Consider the following 14,290-nt stretch of genomic DNA (forward strand, 5'->3'; position numbering starts at 1 on the left):
CTGTGATGATATATATCAGCATTATCAGGATCTAACCTTTTGTTGTCATAGTTACTTACATGACCTCTGTGATGATATATATCAGCATTATCAGGATCTAACCTTTTGTTGTCATAGTTACTTACATGACCTCTGTGATAATATATATCAGCATCATCAGGATCTAACCTTTTGTTGCCATAGTTACTTACATGACCTCTATGGTGATATATATCAGCATTATCAGGATCTAACCTTTTGTTGTCATAGTTACTTACATGACCTCTGTGATGATATATATCAGCATTATCAGGATCTAACCTTTTGTCGTCATAGTTACTTACATGACCTCTATGGTGATATATATCAGCATTATCAGGATCTAACCTTTTGTTGTCATAGTTACTTACATGACCTCTGTGGTGATATATATCAGCATTATCAGGATCTAACCTTTTGTCGTCATAGTTACTTACATGACCTCTATGGTGATATGTATCAGCATTATCAGGATCTAACCTTTTGTCGTCATAGTTACTTACATGACCTCTATGGTGATATATATCAGCATTATCAGGATCTAACCTTTTGTGTCATAGTTACTTACATGACCTCTATGATGATATATATCAGCATTATCAGGATCTAACCTTTTGTTGTCATAGTTACTTACATGACCTCTATGATGATATATATCAGCATTATCAGGATCTAACCTTTTGTTGTCATAGTTACTTACATGACCTCTATGATGATATATATCAGCATTATCAGGATCTAACCTTTTGTTGTCATAGTTACTTACATGACCTCTATGGTGATATATATCAGCATTATCAGGATCTAACCTTTTGTTGTCATAGTTACCTACATGACCTCTATGATGATATATATCAGCATTATCAGGATCTAACCTTTTGTTTTCATAGTTACTTACATGACCTCTATGGTGATATATATCAGCATTATCAGGATCTAACCTTTTGTTGTCATAGTTACTTACATGACCTCTGTGATGATATATATCAGCATTATCACATGTATCAGGATCTAACCTTTTGTTGTCATAGTTACTTACATGACCTCTGTGATGATATATATCAGCATTATCAGGATCTAACCTTTTGTTGTCATAGTTACTTACATGACCTCTGTGATGATATATATTGTTACGATTTAGTGATCGTATTATTAAATTAATAGTACTCGTGTTCTCCATATTCTATAGTAGTAATTTTATGAGTCACCTGTTTTTGTTTACGTTTTCGCAACGCTATTTTTACGATGGAATGTCACCTCGTACAGAATATTCACGGTTGGTTGGCATGTATTTCAATGATACATGATGCGATAATGTGTTTACCTTATTTGCTTATTTATTTTCTTAATGTAATAACTTGTGTTTTAGCCATAATCGTCTAAATACCAGCAGTGCCATAGTTTATTTACAAGAGAAGCCATATTTATTTGTGTATTGGCGGTCTGCAACACGAGATTGCCTGTGAACATAACAAACGTTTTGATTGGTCGATCCATTGACCGGAAAATTATAAATAGAAGGTTGACGAAACGAACTTTAGATTTAATCTCACCGTCTGCAAGAGCAGTCGGAATTAATGCTGTCCTGATGTCCTTATAATTTAGTGTGAAGGTTTTAATGGTTTTAAGAAAACTAAACCTTCTTACACATGGCAATTGTTTGTTTTGAAGAAGGAGAAGACGACCTTCGACCTACGGGAAAGTCCCGTCAGCTGTCGTTCCACTTAGTCAACTTTATATAAATACGATGAGAGAGGTTTTCTAGAAATCTACTTTCACTTTAGCAGAGAGAAACCTTTATGAGATGATTACGGCAAATTGTTTATAAATATGAATGTATGTTTTTATGATCAATTGTAAATATTTGATTATATATAGATATTATATAAAATACCTATGAAATGTTACCTGACTTAGTTATTATTTTAACCATATACCAACTCAAAGGATCCATGCAAATTATGTTCGATCGAGCCTCCTTATTCAATTTAACTTACCACTCGGTTTAAGGGGCGAAATCGTTACATTGGTGTCAGAAGTGGGATCCTATTAACTTTGAATTTGGTGGTTGAAATAAATAATTTATAAATTATACTAAAGGAGCTTTAGTATATTTACCTGATGTTAAACTATTTCACTAAATTTTTATAGTAAGAATTATTAAAGTTTTAGTACAATATGGATGATTCTAGAGAAGTAATTATAGATGTAAATCATTCTTTCCAAGAGGAAAATGATGGGGAAATTACCATTCCTTTAAATGAACAGAAGGTTGATAGTGTTGACTATGCAGAGCAGACAATAAGCCATGACAAAGAGCAAAACTTATTTATGAATGAATTAAGAAACCTTAAAAGTTTATTTCATAACCAATTTGGGGAGATAACCCATGAGTTTTCTAATTGTCAAAAAGAAGTTATCATTGCTGTAAATCAGATAAAAAGAGATTTTCAAGAGGAAATTTCTTGTATTAAAGACCGCATAAGCAAAATTGAAGATGCTGTATATGAAAACAAGAGAAATATTTCTACCAATTATAAAACTATTGAACAAAATAAAGATTTAGTAAATCACAATGATCACATGAGCATGATGAGTGACATTGTAAATACTGAAAACAAATCTAAAGGTGATGGGCAAGCAGTTCCTGATGAAGCTAATCAGACAAGTCAAAATACAGAAAAACAACAACAAAACACAGATGATATTTATTCATTTAATAAAGATAAAATGTATAATATAAATCAAAACTATGCTGTACTGGATAGACCCAAGGTTCCAAGATTGACCAATTCCCATACCCATTTACCCAAGTCTAGTAATGTAACCATGAAGCCACAGTTGTATGAGGGAGATGAAGATTTAGATGAATATTTAGCTCAATTTGAAATTTTAGCTGAAATAAACGGTTGGAATTATGCAACCAAATCATTATATTTGGCTGGTAGTTTAAAAGGGGGAGCAAGAGCTCTTTTAAATGAACTAGATAAGGAATCTAGGAAAGATTATAATAGCTTAGTAAAAGTTTTGGACAATAGATATGGTTCAGCTGAGAAATCAGAACTTTTTAGGGCAAAACTTCAGACCCGTATGAGAGGTAAAGAAGAAAGTTTACCTGAGTTAGCTCAGTCAATTAAGAAATTGACTAGGCAAGCTTATCCAAGTGCCCAATCCACAATAACTAGTGTATTAGCACTAGAACATTTTATAGATGCTTTACAAGATGCTGATTTAAGACTAAGACTTAGGGAATCTAACCCTAAATCCATACATGAAGCAGAAACACTAGCTGTTAGGCTAGAGACGTTAAAGTTAGCAGAGAGACAAAAAGGGAGGATGGTTAGACAGGCAGATTCAGTTCAGACTAATGCTAAATTTAATACAGAGTTGAATGATGACAAGGGGGAAGATTTAAAATCCTTAAAAAATGAATTGAGTGATTTTAAAAGAGAAATGATCTCATTGTCCAGAAATATAAAGGGTATGTCCCAAAACCAAAATAGGAACCAAGGGGGAGGTAACCAGCAGAGGAACTATCAGAATGGTCAGAAAGGGTATAATAACCAGAATAAGAATTTTGGTCAGGGCAATAGAAATTTTAACCAGAGAAATAATAATTTTGGTCAGAATCAGAATAATTATAATCAACAGGGAAACCAGTTGAGGTCGGACTCAGGGGTCGGAGCCAGGCCGGGACAGAATGGCCCAAGTCGATAAAGATTAATGAATCTTTGGCAAATAATGAGGGACTATTTGTCAGAGCTAAAATTAATGATAAATGTTTAGCTTTTCTTGTGGATACTGGAGCAAATGTTACTATTTTAAGTAAGAAATTTATTAATGAAATAAATCCCTCATTACTTCCAAAAATGAATCCTGTAAATATTAATTTAATTACTGCTACTGGTGATAGTTCACCATTTATAGGACAAATTGATGTTGAAATTTGTCTTGGAAATTATATTTATCACCACAATGTGTTAGTGGCTGATATTTCTAATGAAGGTATCATTGGAATGGATTTTCTTGTGACTCATAACTGTGATGTTTTGTTAAGTCAAAATAAGTTGAAGATTAAAGGGGAGATAATTCAATGTTATCATTATGCAAGCAGTGCTAAAACTTGTTATAGAGTGGCTATGCAAGAGACAGTAGATGTGCCTCCTAACTCAGAAATGATTGTTTCTGGGGAGTCAGATGAGCCTATATTTAGAGGTTTAGCTGGTTTAATAGAACCTAATGAGAAGTTTATGGAGAAAAATGGTTTATTGGTGGCAAGATCAATTGTACATCCAGAGATGTATAACATTCCTTTGAGGATAATAAATTTAAATAAAGAGCCCTGCACTTTATATAAGGGTACAATTATTGCAACCTGCAATAAAGTAGACGAAGAAGATATTCAAACTTCTGAGTTTGTAAATAGTGTGGCTGGTGGCCAAACTATAGTAAATAAGGGGAGACAATTACCTGATTATTTACATGAAGTATTTGAGTCTAATCAAGCTAATCTTGATAAAGATCAAAAGGAGACATTTAGAGACCTTTTAATAGAATATAGTGACATATTCTCAAAGTCCTCTGAGGACATTGGTTTAACTGATTTAGTTGAACATACCATAAATACTGGAAATAACCCTCCAGTACGTCAGCGACCCAGACGAATACCCCTAGCTAGAATGAAGGATGCTGAAGCTGAGATTCAGAAAATGGTTAAGCAAGATATTATAGAACCTTCTACAAGTCCCTGGAACTCCAATATAGTTCTCGTGAAGAAGTCAGATGGTAGTTGGCGATTCTGTATTGATTTTCGCGCCGTAAATTTATTGGTTTTACGCCCATCCTACCCCTTGCCCCGAATAGATGACACTATAGACTCCTTGTCGGGCTCCAAGTTTTTCTCAACCGTCGATTTGAAGTCAGGATATTATCAGATTCCGGTAGCCAAAGAAGATAGACCAAAAACAGCCTTTTCCTTTCCAGGGGGTGGTCTCTGGCAGTTCAAGAGAATGCCAATGGGTCTATGTAATAGTGCCCCTGTATTTGAACAATTGATGGAGACAGTTTTATCAGGTTTGACCTGGAAAATTTGTTTAGTTTATTTAGATGATATAATTGTTTTCTCAAAATCATTTGAGGAACATATGAAAAACTTGAAAGAAGTTTTTCAAAGATTAAAAGCAGCTAATTTAAAGCTGAATCCCAAGAAGTGTAACTTTCTTAAGAAAGAAGTTAAATTTTTAGGTCACATTGTTAGCGAAAGTGGAGTAGCTACTGACCCTAATAAAGTTCAGTCAGTTAAGGACTGGCCAGTGCCCAAGAGTATAAAAGATGTGAGAAGTTTTCTAGGATTAACATCCTATTATAGAAAATTTATTTTGAAATATGCTGATAAAGCTAAACCTATGTATAAGGTTACTGAGAAAAACCAAAAGTTTGTCTGGACAGAAGAATGTCAACAATCTTTTGAGGAATTAAAGACTACTTTAATTAGTGCACCTATTTTAGCCTACCCTACCAGGGAGGATTTATTTATTTTGGATACCGACGCGAGTAATGATGGTATGGGAGCAGTGCTATCCCAACTCCAGGATGGAGTAGAAAAAGTAATTTGTTACTTTAGTAAAACTTTCAGTAGATCTGAGAGAAAATATTGTGTTACGAGAAGAGAACTACTAGCTGTAGTAGCCTCTATTAAACATTTTCACCATTATTTATATGGTAAATACTTCAAGGTTAGAAGTGACCATGGTGCATTAAGTTGGTTGTTCAATTTTAAGAATCCAGAAGGTCAGTTAGCTCGTTGGTTCGAGGTCCTGGCATCATATGATTTTAAAATTGAGCACAGAGCTGGAAGGTCCCACAATAATGCAGACGCCCTAAGTAGACGTCCTTGCTATAACAAAGAATGTCCTCACTGTGCTAGAGCAGAAATAAATTATGAATTGGTTCCAACTCATGAAAAAGTTTTAACGGTTGAAAAATGTAATGATAATGTCACTATTCGTGAATCTTGCAGAAATGTTCAAGATGTTAGTGTCAAACAATCAGTTACAACAACTAGTATTAGCTGTAAAAATGAAGATTGGCCAAACATGACAAGTGACGAAACTTGCCACAAAGTAAAAAGTCATGTAATTCATAATGAATTTAGAAATAAGGGTCCAGATGAAAACCCTGATGTACTCCCTGTTCAGTCTAAAATAGTAAGAGTTTGTACCAGATCTAAGGATTATGGTTGCAGTCAAAATAAGAAGGACGACCCAGAGAAGGAGATAAATTTTGAAAATGTTTCAGAATCTCAATTATCTGATGATGTAATCAGTATAATTATCCAATGGAAAATAGATGAAGTTAAACCCATATGGGCAGATGTATCCCATATGAGTCCTGAAGTTAAATTTTATTGGTCAAGATTAAATTCTTTAATTCTTGTCAATGGAATCTTATATAGAAAGTGGGAAAGCTATAATGGAAAACATTATGATCTACATATTGTTCTTCCAGCTAATTTTAAAAGGTTCGTGTTGAACCAAGTACATAACACAGTGACCGGTGGTCATCTTGGTGTTAGAAAGACTCTATCAAAAATTAAACAGAGATATTTTTGGTATAAAATGAGACAGGATGTTAAATTTTGGTGTACTAAATGTGATATTTGTGCTTCTAAGAAAGCACCTTGTAAAAAACCTAAGGCCCCAATGAAGCAGTATCTTGTGGGTGCTCCTTGGGAAAGAATGGCTATTGACATTCTAGGACCTTTACCAATAAGTGTGAATAATAATCGCTATCTAATGGTAGTTCAGGATTATTTTTCAAAATGGACGGAAGCTATACCAATTCCAGATATTGAAGCGGTTACAGTAGCAAAGAAGTTTGTGGAAAGAATAGTAACCATTTTTGGGGTTCCTCTTTCAATCCACTCAGACCAAGGGTCTAATTTTGAATCTAATGTGTTCAAAGAGATGTGTATTATTTTGGGTATCCATAAAACCTGTACAACACCATTCCGACCAAAATCGGATGGTATGGTTGAAAAGTCAAATTCAACCATTGAGACGATGTTATCTGCTTTTGTAAGCAAACACCAGAGAGATTGGGACGAATATATTTATTTATTAATGTTGGCCTATCGGTCATCAGAACATGAGAGTTTGGGAACATCTCCATGTTCCATGTTATTTTAGTCTAGTCAAAATAGCATTTGACCTCAAAAAAATTGCAACAGAATTTGTTTTGGTATTTTTCGATTCAAAATGGCTTTCTTTGTAACATACCAAAAGTCTACCAAGATATCTGAGTGGGAACATGACTTTTTTGGGGTGAAAAAAAGCAAAATTTGTCAAAAATAGCGAAAAACTGGGAAAAGCTTGTTAAACATTCATTTTTGATGATAATTATTTCAAATCAAAAGTTTTACAACAGTTTATACAGTGTTTATGAAATGAAATAACAAAAAAAATAGTTTTTTTTTTTATAAACATGAAATTTTAGGTGAAAACATCCAATTTTTGTTGGAATTTGAGATTCACATAGTGTGAATTGATTACCAAAACAGACAGGCAAATATAAAAAATGGTAATAGAAGTTCATTTTATTCTTTAAAAAAGACGAAAACCTTTATTTTAATCATTCATAAACTTTACAGCAATTCTTTATTGGGTAAATGATGATTTTGGGTAAAATATAGTAAAATCAATCAAAAATCGTTAAAAACTGGAAAAACACCAATTTGGAGTTTTAACTGTTTTTGAATCACTCCAAAATAGAAAAACGGAAATCTTAATATAATTATAATCAGATCAAACAAAATTCATTGTAAAACAATAGTAAAATAACTGATTTTAGGTGAAAAAAGCTAAATTTGTCAAAAAATCGTCAAAAACTGGAAAAAAATACAATTTATATTTTTCAGAAACCATTTTTTCAACAGACACATCATTTGGTGTCACAGTTTGTTTACAGTTTGCATCTAATATTTAAATGTTAAGAAGCTTATCAGGAGCAGGTGGAAGTTCCATTAAATTGGACAAAGTTTTCCATGTTTGATTTCCCAACCATAGTCTGCATGGTCTGTAGGATCTATGTCAACTTCTTCTGATAATACACTTGAAGACTATGAAATTGCCCTGAATCTGATGTTGGTGGTAAACTTTTCACCTGAACCAATGTGTTTCCAGTAATTACTATAGATTTGAATTTTCTCCAGAGAAGAATGTAAAGTCCTTCTAGAGGAAGTCCTCCATATAAACATGTGAGCACTTCTTCTCCTGCTTTGATGATATCTGCTTTAATGAAGCCGGCTTATTCATGAAAACTTGATCTTAATGGAAGTCCTTTGCTTATTCCAAAAAGCCTAGATGATGAGTCATAACCTGTTATAGAATGCAAAAAGAGCAACATCATCCCCAAGAAATCCTTTAGACTGTTTTATGTTCCATATTTTTATTTTTTTGGTTGATTGTCATTTATTCAGATTTAAAAATAACCCGTTTGCACTGCTGATTAACATGATGAATAAGTAACACAAATAGATCCGTACCTTCACCATTTACTATGACTACTAAAGACAAAGCACAATCCAAAGCTGTTTGCACAATCTGCATCACCAGTCACATTCTTACATCTAATGTTATTATCTCTTAGCTTGTCACAAAGCACGTTAATAAGATATAGGAAGATATGGTGTGAGTGCCAATGAGACAACTCTCCATCCAAATAACAATTTATAAAAGTAAACCATTATAGGTTAATGTACGGCCTTCAAAACGGAGCCTTGGCTCACACTGAACAACAAGCTATACAGGGCCCCAAAATTACTAGTGTAAAACTATTCAAACGGGAAAACCAACGAGCTTGTTTGTTTTGACTGTTTGACATGAAAAGTTCCTTTTTAGTAATGGATAATAGATTTTTTTCTTCATCAATACTACATACAACAGACCATTTTTGGAGCGGCCTTTCTACAGATTTGACTATAGAACAAATATTGATGAGAAGTGTCAAATCTTGTGGAGGTCTAACCAGGTGCAGAAGAATGGGTGAATCAGAGAATGGGTTTCGTGGGTACATATGCACCACGAATTCAAATATTCAACGAATAGCATAATACCAATGGGCTTTGTATGCAGAGACTGGCAAAACCATGAAACCAAATATCCACGAAATTGCAAGTTTTTAGCAATCCACGAAAATAAATGAATCCACAGTAACTAAACAACTAAGTGATAAAAATGCTAAAATTGATATGCCAATTAAAGACAAAAACAACAATATGCTAACAACAGAACGAGATCAATATTTGAGATGGAAGGAAAATTTTCAAGAGGATCTTAATAGAAAAGAACCAGATAATCTAGAAAAAATTTCCTGAGGCACCCTTAGACCTTGAAATAGACACAGATCCACCTTCAAAACAAGAAATACAGGCAGCCATTAAAAGCTTGAAAAACAAAAAGTCACCTGCCATAGACCAACTAAATGCAGAACTTTTTAAGATAGATACAGTGCTAGCAGCAGATACTGTACACCCAGTATTCCAGAAAATATGGGAGCAAGCTGTTATTCCTAATAGTTGATCTGAAGGCAACATCATAACAATACCAAAATCAGGAGGCTTAACTTACTGCAATATTTGGAGAGGAATCACCTTACTATCCATTCCAAGTAAGGTCTCCTGTATAATTTTAATATCAAGAATTATAAAGGCTGTTGATAAGAAACTACGACAAGAACAAGCTGGTTTCAGAAAAGGTAGAGGCTGCATAGACCACATATTGGTCCTATGTAACAACTGAGAACAGTGTCATGAGTGGCAGAGAAATCTACTAGTAAAAGCGTTTGACAGCCTACACCGGGAAAATCTTTAGGGTAGTTCTGAGAAACTATGGAATACCAGGTAAGATAGTGCATCTCATCAAGCAGTTCTATACAAATTTCTCAAGTACCATCAACTCTGAAGCTGACACTAGTTTCCTTGTAAAATTAGGAGTAAGACAAGGATGTGTTATGTCATCTGTGTTGTTCATAATTGCTATTGATTGGGTAATGAGAACAACCCCAGCAGAAAGTATTAAACAATGGACTGAGATGGACACTTTGTAACACAGGACACAGACTATGCTGATGATTTAGCACTTTTATCCCATACCAAAGACCACATGAAGGAGAAGACCGAAAAGCTAGAAGAAACAGCTAAAATGATTGGACTTAAGATCAATGCCAAAAAGACAAAGCTAATGTACCTCAATACAGAAAGACATCCTATCATATTTATAGAAGGAAAACAGCTGGAAACAGTAGATTCATTTAATTATCTAGGCAGTTGTATAACAACAGAAGGTGGTGCGAAAAGAGATATAAAGATCAGAATAGGGAAAGCTAGATCCGCATTCATTAGACGAGGCAACATCTGGAAAACAACAGCCTTTTCAAATAAGACCAAGCTCAGGCTCTATAACAGCTGTGTACTTTCTGTACTTCTATATGGCTCAGAGTGCCGGAGAATGACTGAGAAAGATATCAACAGGCTCTCCAGCTACTATAACATATGTCTGAGGAAAATAATGAAAATATTCTGGCCAAACAAAATCTCCAACAAAGACCTACATGAGATGACCAGCACCAAGGACATGGAGACTTTGCTGATATAAAAAAGCTGGAGGTGGCTTGGTCATGTTATACGCAAAACATCTGATGACATGACCATGGTAGCCCTTAGATGGACACCAGAGGAAAAAAGAAAAAGAGGCCGACCTCAAAGAACATAAAGACCATAGAAAATGATCTAAAGGAAAGATAATATACGTGGGGCACAGTAGAAAGAAAAGCAAACAACTGAGAAAAGTGGAGGAAACTTGTCCTTGCTCTATGTGCCGTAAGGCATAGTAAGGACTAAGTAAGTAAGTAAAGACATGTTTTAAAAACACTTAACCAAGGATATCTGAAAACGCATGTCAAGTTTTAATGAATAATGCTTTATAAAGCAGATATCATCAAAGCAGGAGAAGAAGCATTTGATACAGGGCAATTTCATAGTCTGCGAATGTATTATCGGTGCCAAAAATGGATGCAAGAAGAAGTTGACATAGATCCTACAGACCATGCAGACAATGGTTAGTAAATTTCACGTGGAAAACTTCGTCCAATTTTGATTGAACTTCCTCCTGCAACTGATAAAAGTTTTAACATTGTAAGATACAAATGTAAGCAAAACTGCAACACCAAAGGATGTGTCTGTAGACACAATGGTCGGTATGATGCGGTGAATGTTGTGGTTTGAGTTTTTCTAATACTGTTCCCATTGCTGAATCTGACTTTACTGATGAAAAGATATTTGTTGTATACAGAAAACTATGGAATAATCTTTAAAAAAAATGTTTCCATGTATCTTGTCATTTACTTTTAAATCATCCGTTTTGGTCAATGATACTTTTTACCCCTCATTATGCATAGTCAACAAATCTAAGATTTTCGCTTAACATCTCTTGTTGGTTAAAATAGTATGAATCTAAGCATTGCACTTTTGCATATAAAGAATATAAATGAATGTTATCTGAGATCTTAATTGATTTCTGAAAAAAAAAATATGAATTTTGTCATTTTTTTCTAGTTTTGTCAATTTTGGGCCAAATTTTGCTTCTCTTTTTTTTTACACAAAATCAGTTATTTACAAATTTGTTTTACAATGAATTTTGTTTGATCTGATTATTATTCTATTAAGATTTGCATTTTTTTATTTTTGGAGTGATTTTAAAACAGTTAAAATTCCAAATTGGTGTTTTTCCAGTTTTTAACGATTTTTTGATGATTTTGCTATATTTTACCCAAAATCACCATTTACCCTATTAAAAATTGCTGTAAAGTTTTGGAATGACTAGAATAAAGGTTTTTGTCTTTTTTGAACTATCAAATGAACCTCTATTACCAATATTTATATTTTCCCAGTCCTGTTGGTAATCAATTCACGCTTTGAAGATCTCAAATTCCAACAAAAATCGGATGTTTTCACCTAAAATTTCATGTTTATAAAACAAAAACTATTTTTTTATTATAATATTTCATAAACACTGTATAACCTGTTGTAAAACTTTTGATTTGAAATTATTATCATCTAAAATGAATGTTTAACAAGCTTTTCCCAGTTTTTCACTATTTTTGTCAAATTTTGCTATTTTTCACCCAAAAAATCCATTTTCCCACTTAGATATCTTGGTAGACTTTTAGTATGTTACAAAGAAAGCGTTTTAGATTTGAAAAATACCAAAAATAATTCTGTTGCAATTTTTTTGAGGTTGGCCACATTTTTCATCTATTTTGACTAGACTATTTGGAAGAGAAGGTAATCTTCCGTTAGATTTAATTCTGGGTAGACCAGAGACTGAAAAGCTACCTTTATATTTAAAAACTGTTTATGCCTATGAATTATCCCAAAAGTTGGAGGTAATTCATAAATTTGCAAGAAATAAATTAAAACTGTCAAGCGACAGGATGAAAAGAAATTATGATGTTGGAACTAAGATGCAAACATTTGATGCAGGAGATCCAGTATGGTTACACAATCCTCGTCGGGTAAAAGGATTGTGTCCAAAGTTACAAAATAATTGTGAAGGCCCATATATTATTGTAAATAAACTTAATGATGTCATATATAGAATACAGAAGGGACCAAAGATGAAACCTAAGGTGGTGCACCAAGACAGATTGAAGCCCTATCTTGGAGAAAATGTTCCTGTTTGGTTTAATTAAATATGTGGAGCTTGCGGTACAGAAGAAGATGTTGAGCAGTCAGCCTAGAACTTTTATTGGAAGAAATGAACATTGTGTTATATATTTATATGTGTGTGACCTAAATAATTCTATGTGAATACATGAGTTTTCGGTTAAATGTATATTGTAACTTGTTAGACAGTTGTTGTCTTATGAGTTATTCGATTTTGTTTTCAAGTTTTGAGCCAATTAGTGGATTAATTTAATTAATGTATAGATAGTTTCTGTGCATTTGAGGACAAACGCCTAGTGGTTAGGGGGCTGTGTTACGATTTAGTGATCGTATTATTAAATTAATAGTACTCGTGTTCTCCATATTCTATAGTAGTAATTTTATGAGTCACCTGTTTTTGTTTACGTTTTCGCAACGCTATTTTTACGATGGAATGTCACCTCGTACAGAATATTCACGGTTGGTTGGCATGTATTTCAATGATACATGATGCGATAATGTGTTTACCTTATTTGCTTATTTATTTTCTTAATGTAATAACTTGTGTTTTAGCCATAATCGTCTAAATACCAGCAGTGCCATAGTTTATTTACAAGAGAAGCCATATTTATTTGTGTATTAACGGTCTGCAACACGAGATTGCCTGTGAACATAACAAACGTTTTGATTGGTCGATCCATTGACCGGAAAATTATAAATAGAAGGTTGACGAAACGAACTTTAGATTTAATCTCACCGTCTGCAAGAGCAGTCGGAATTAATGCTGTCCTGATGTCCTTATAATTTAGTGTGAAGGTTTTAATGGTTTTAAGAAAACTAAACCTTCTTACACATGGCAATTGTTTGTTTTGAAGAAGAAGAAGACGACCTTCGACCTACGGGAAAGTCCCGTCAGCTGTCGTTCCACTTAGTCAACTTTATATAAATACGATGAGAGAGGTTTTCTAGAAATCTACTTTCACTTTAGCAGAGAGAAACCTTTATGAGATGATTACGGCAAATTGTTTATAAATATGAATGTATGTTTTTATGATCAATTGTAAATATTTGATTATATATAGATATTATATAAAATACCTATGAAATGTTACCTGACTTAGTTATTATTTTAACCATATACCAACTCAAAGGATCCATGCAAATTATGTTCGATCGAGCCTCCTTATTCAATTTAACTTACCACTCGGTTTAAGGGGCGAAATCGTTACAATATCAGCATTATCAGGATCTAACCTTTTGTTGTCATAGTTACTTACATGACCTCTGTGATGATATATATCAGCATCATCAGGATCTAACCTTTTGTTGCCATAGTTACTTACATGACCTCTATGGTGATATATATCAGCATTATCAGGATCTAACCTTTTGTTGTCATAGTTACTTACATGACCTCTGTGATGATATATATCAGCATTATCAGGATCTAACCTTTTGTTGTCATAGTTACTTACATGACCTCTATGATGATATATATCAGCATTATCAGGATCTAACCTTTTGTTTTCATAGTTACTTACATGACCTCTATGGGGATATATATCAGCATTA

At 33.5% G+C, this 14,290-nt stretch overlaps 1 protein-coding gene across 4 annotated transcripts in view; it reads right to left on the reverse strand.

The window, feature by feature from the left end:
• LOC139524577 (mitochondrial import receptor subunit TOM70-like) overlaps positions 1 to 14,290 on the reverse strand; it is a 54,328-nt gene that overhangs the window by 11,070 nt on the left and 28,968 nt on the right. The window lies entirely within an intron of this gene.

This window comes from Mytilus edulis, chromosome 5 (genome assembly GCF_963676685.1).
Source record: "Mytilus edulis chromosome 5, xbMytEdul2.2, whole genome shotgun sequence".
Lineage (NCBI taxonomy): Eukaryota > Metazoa > Mollusca > Bivalvia > Mytilida > Mytilidae > Mytilus > Mytilus edulis.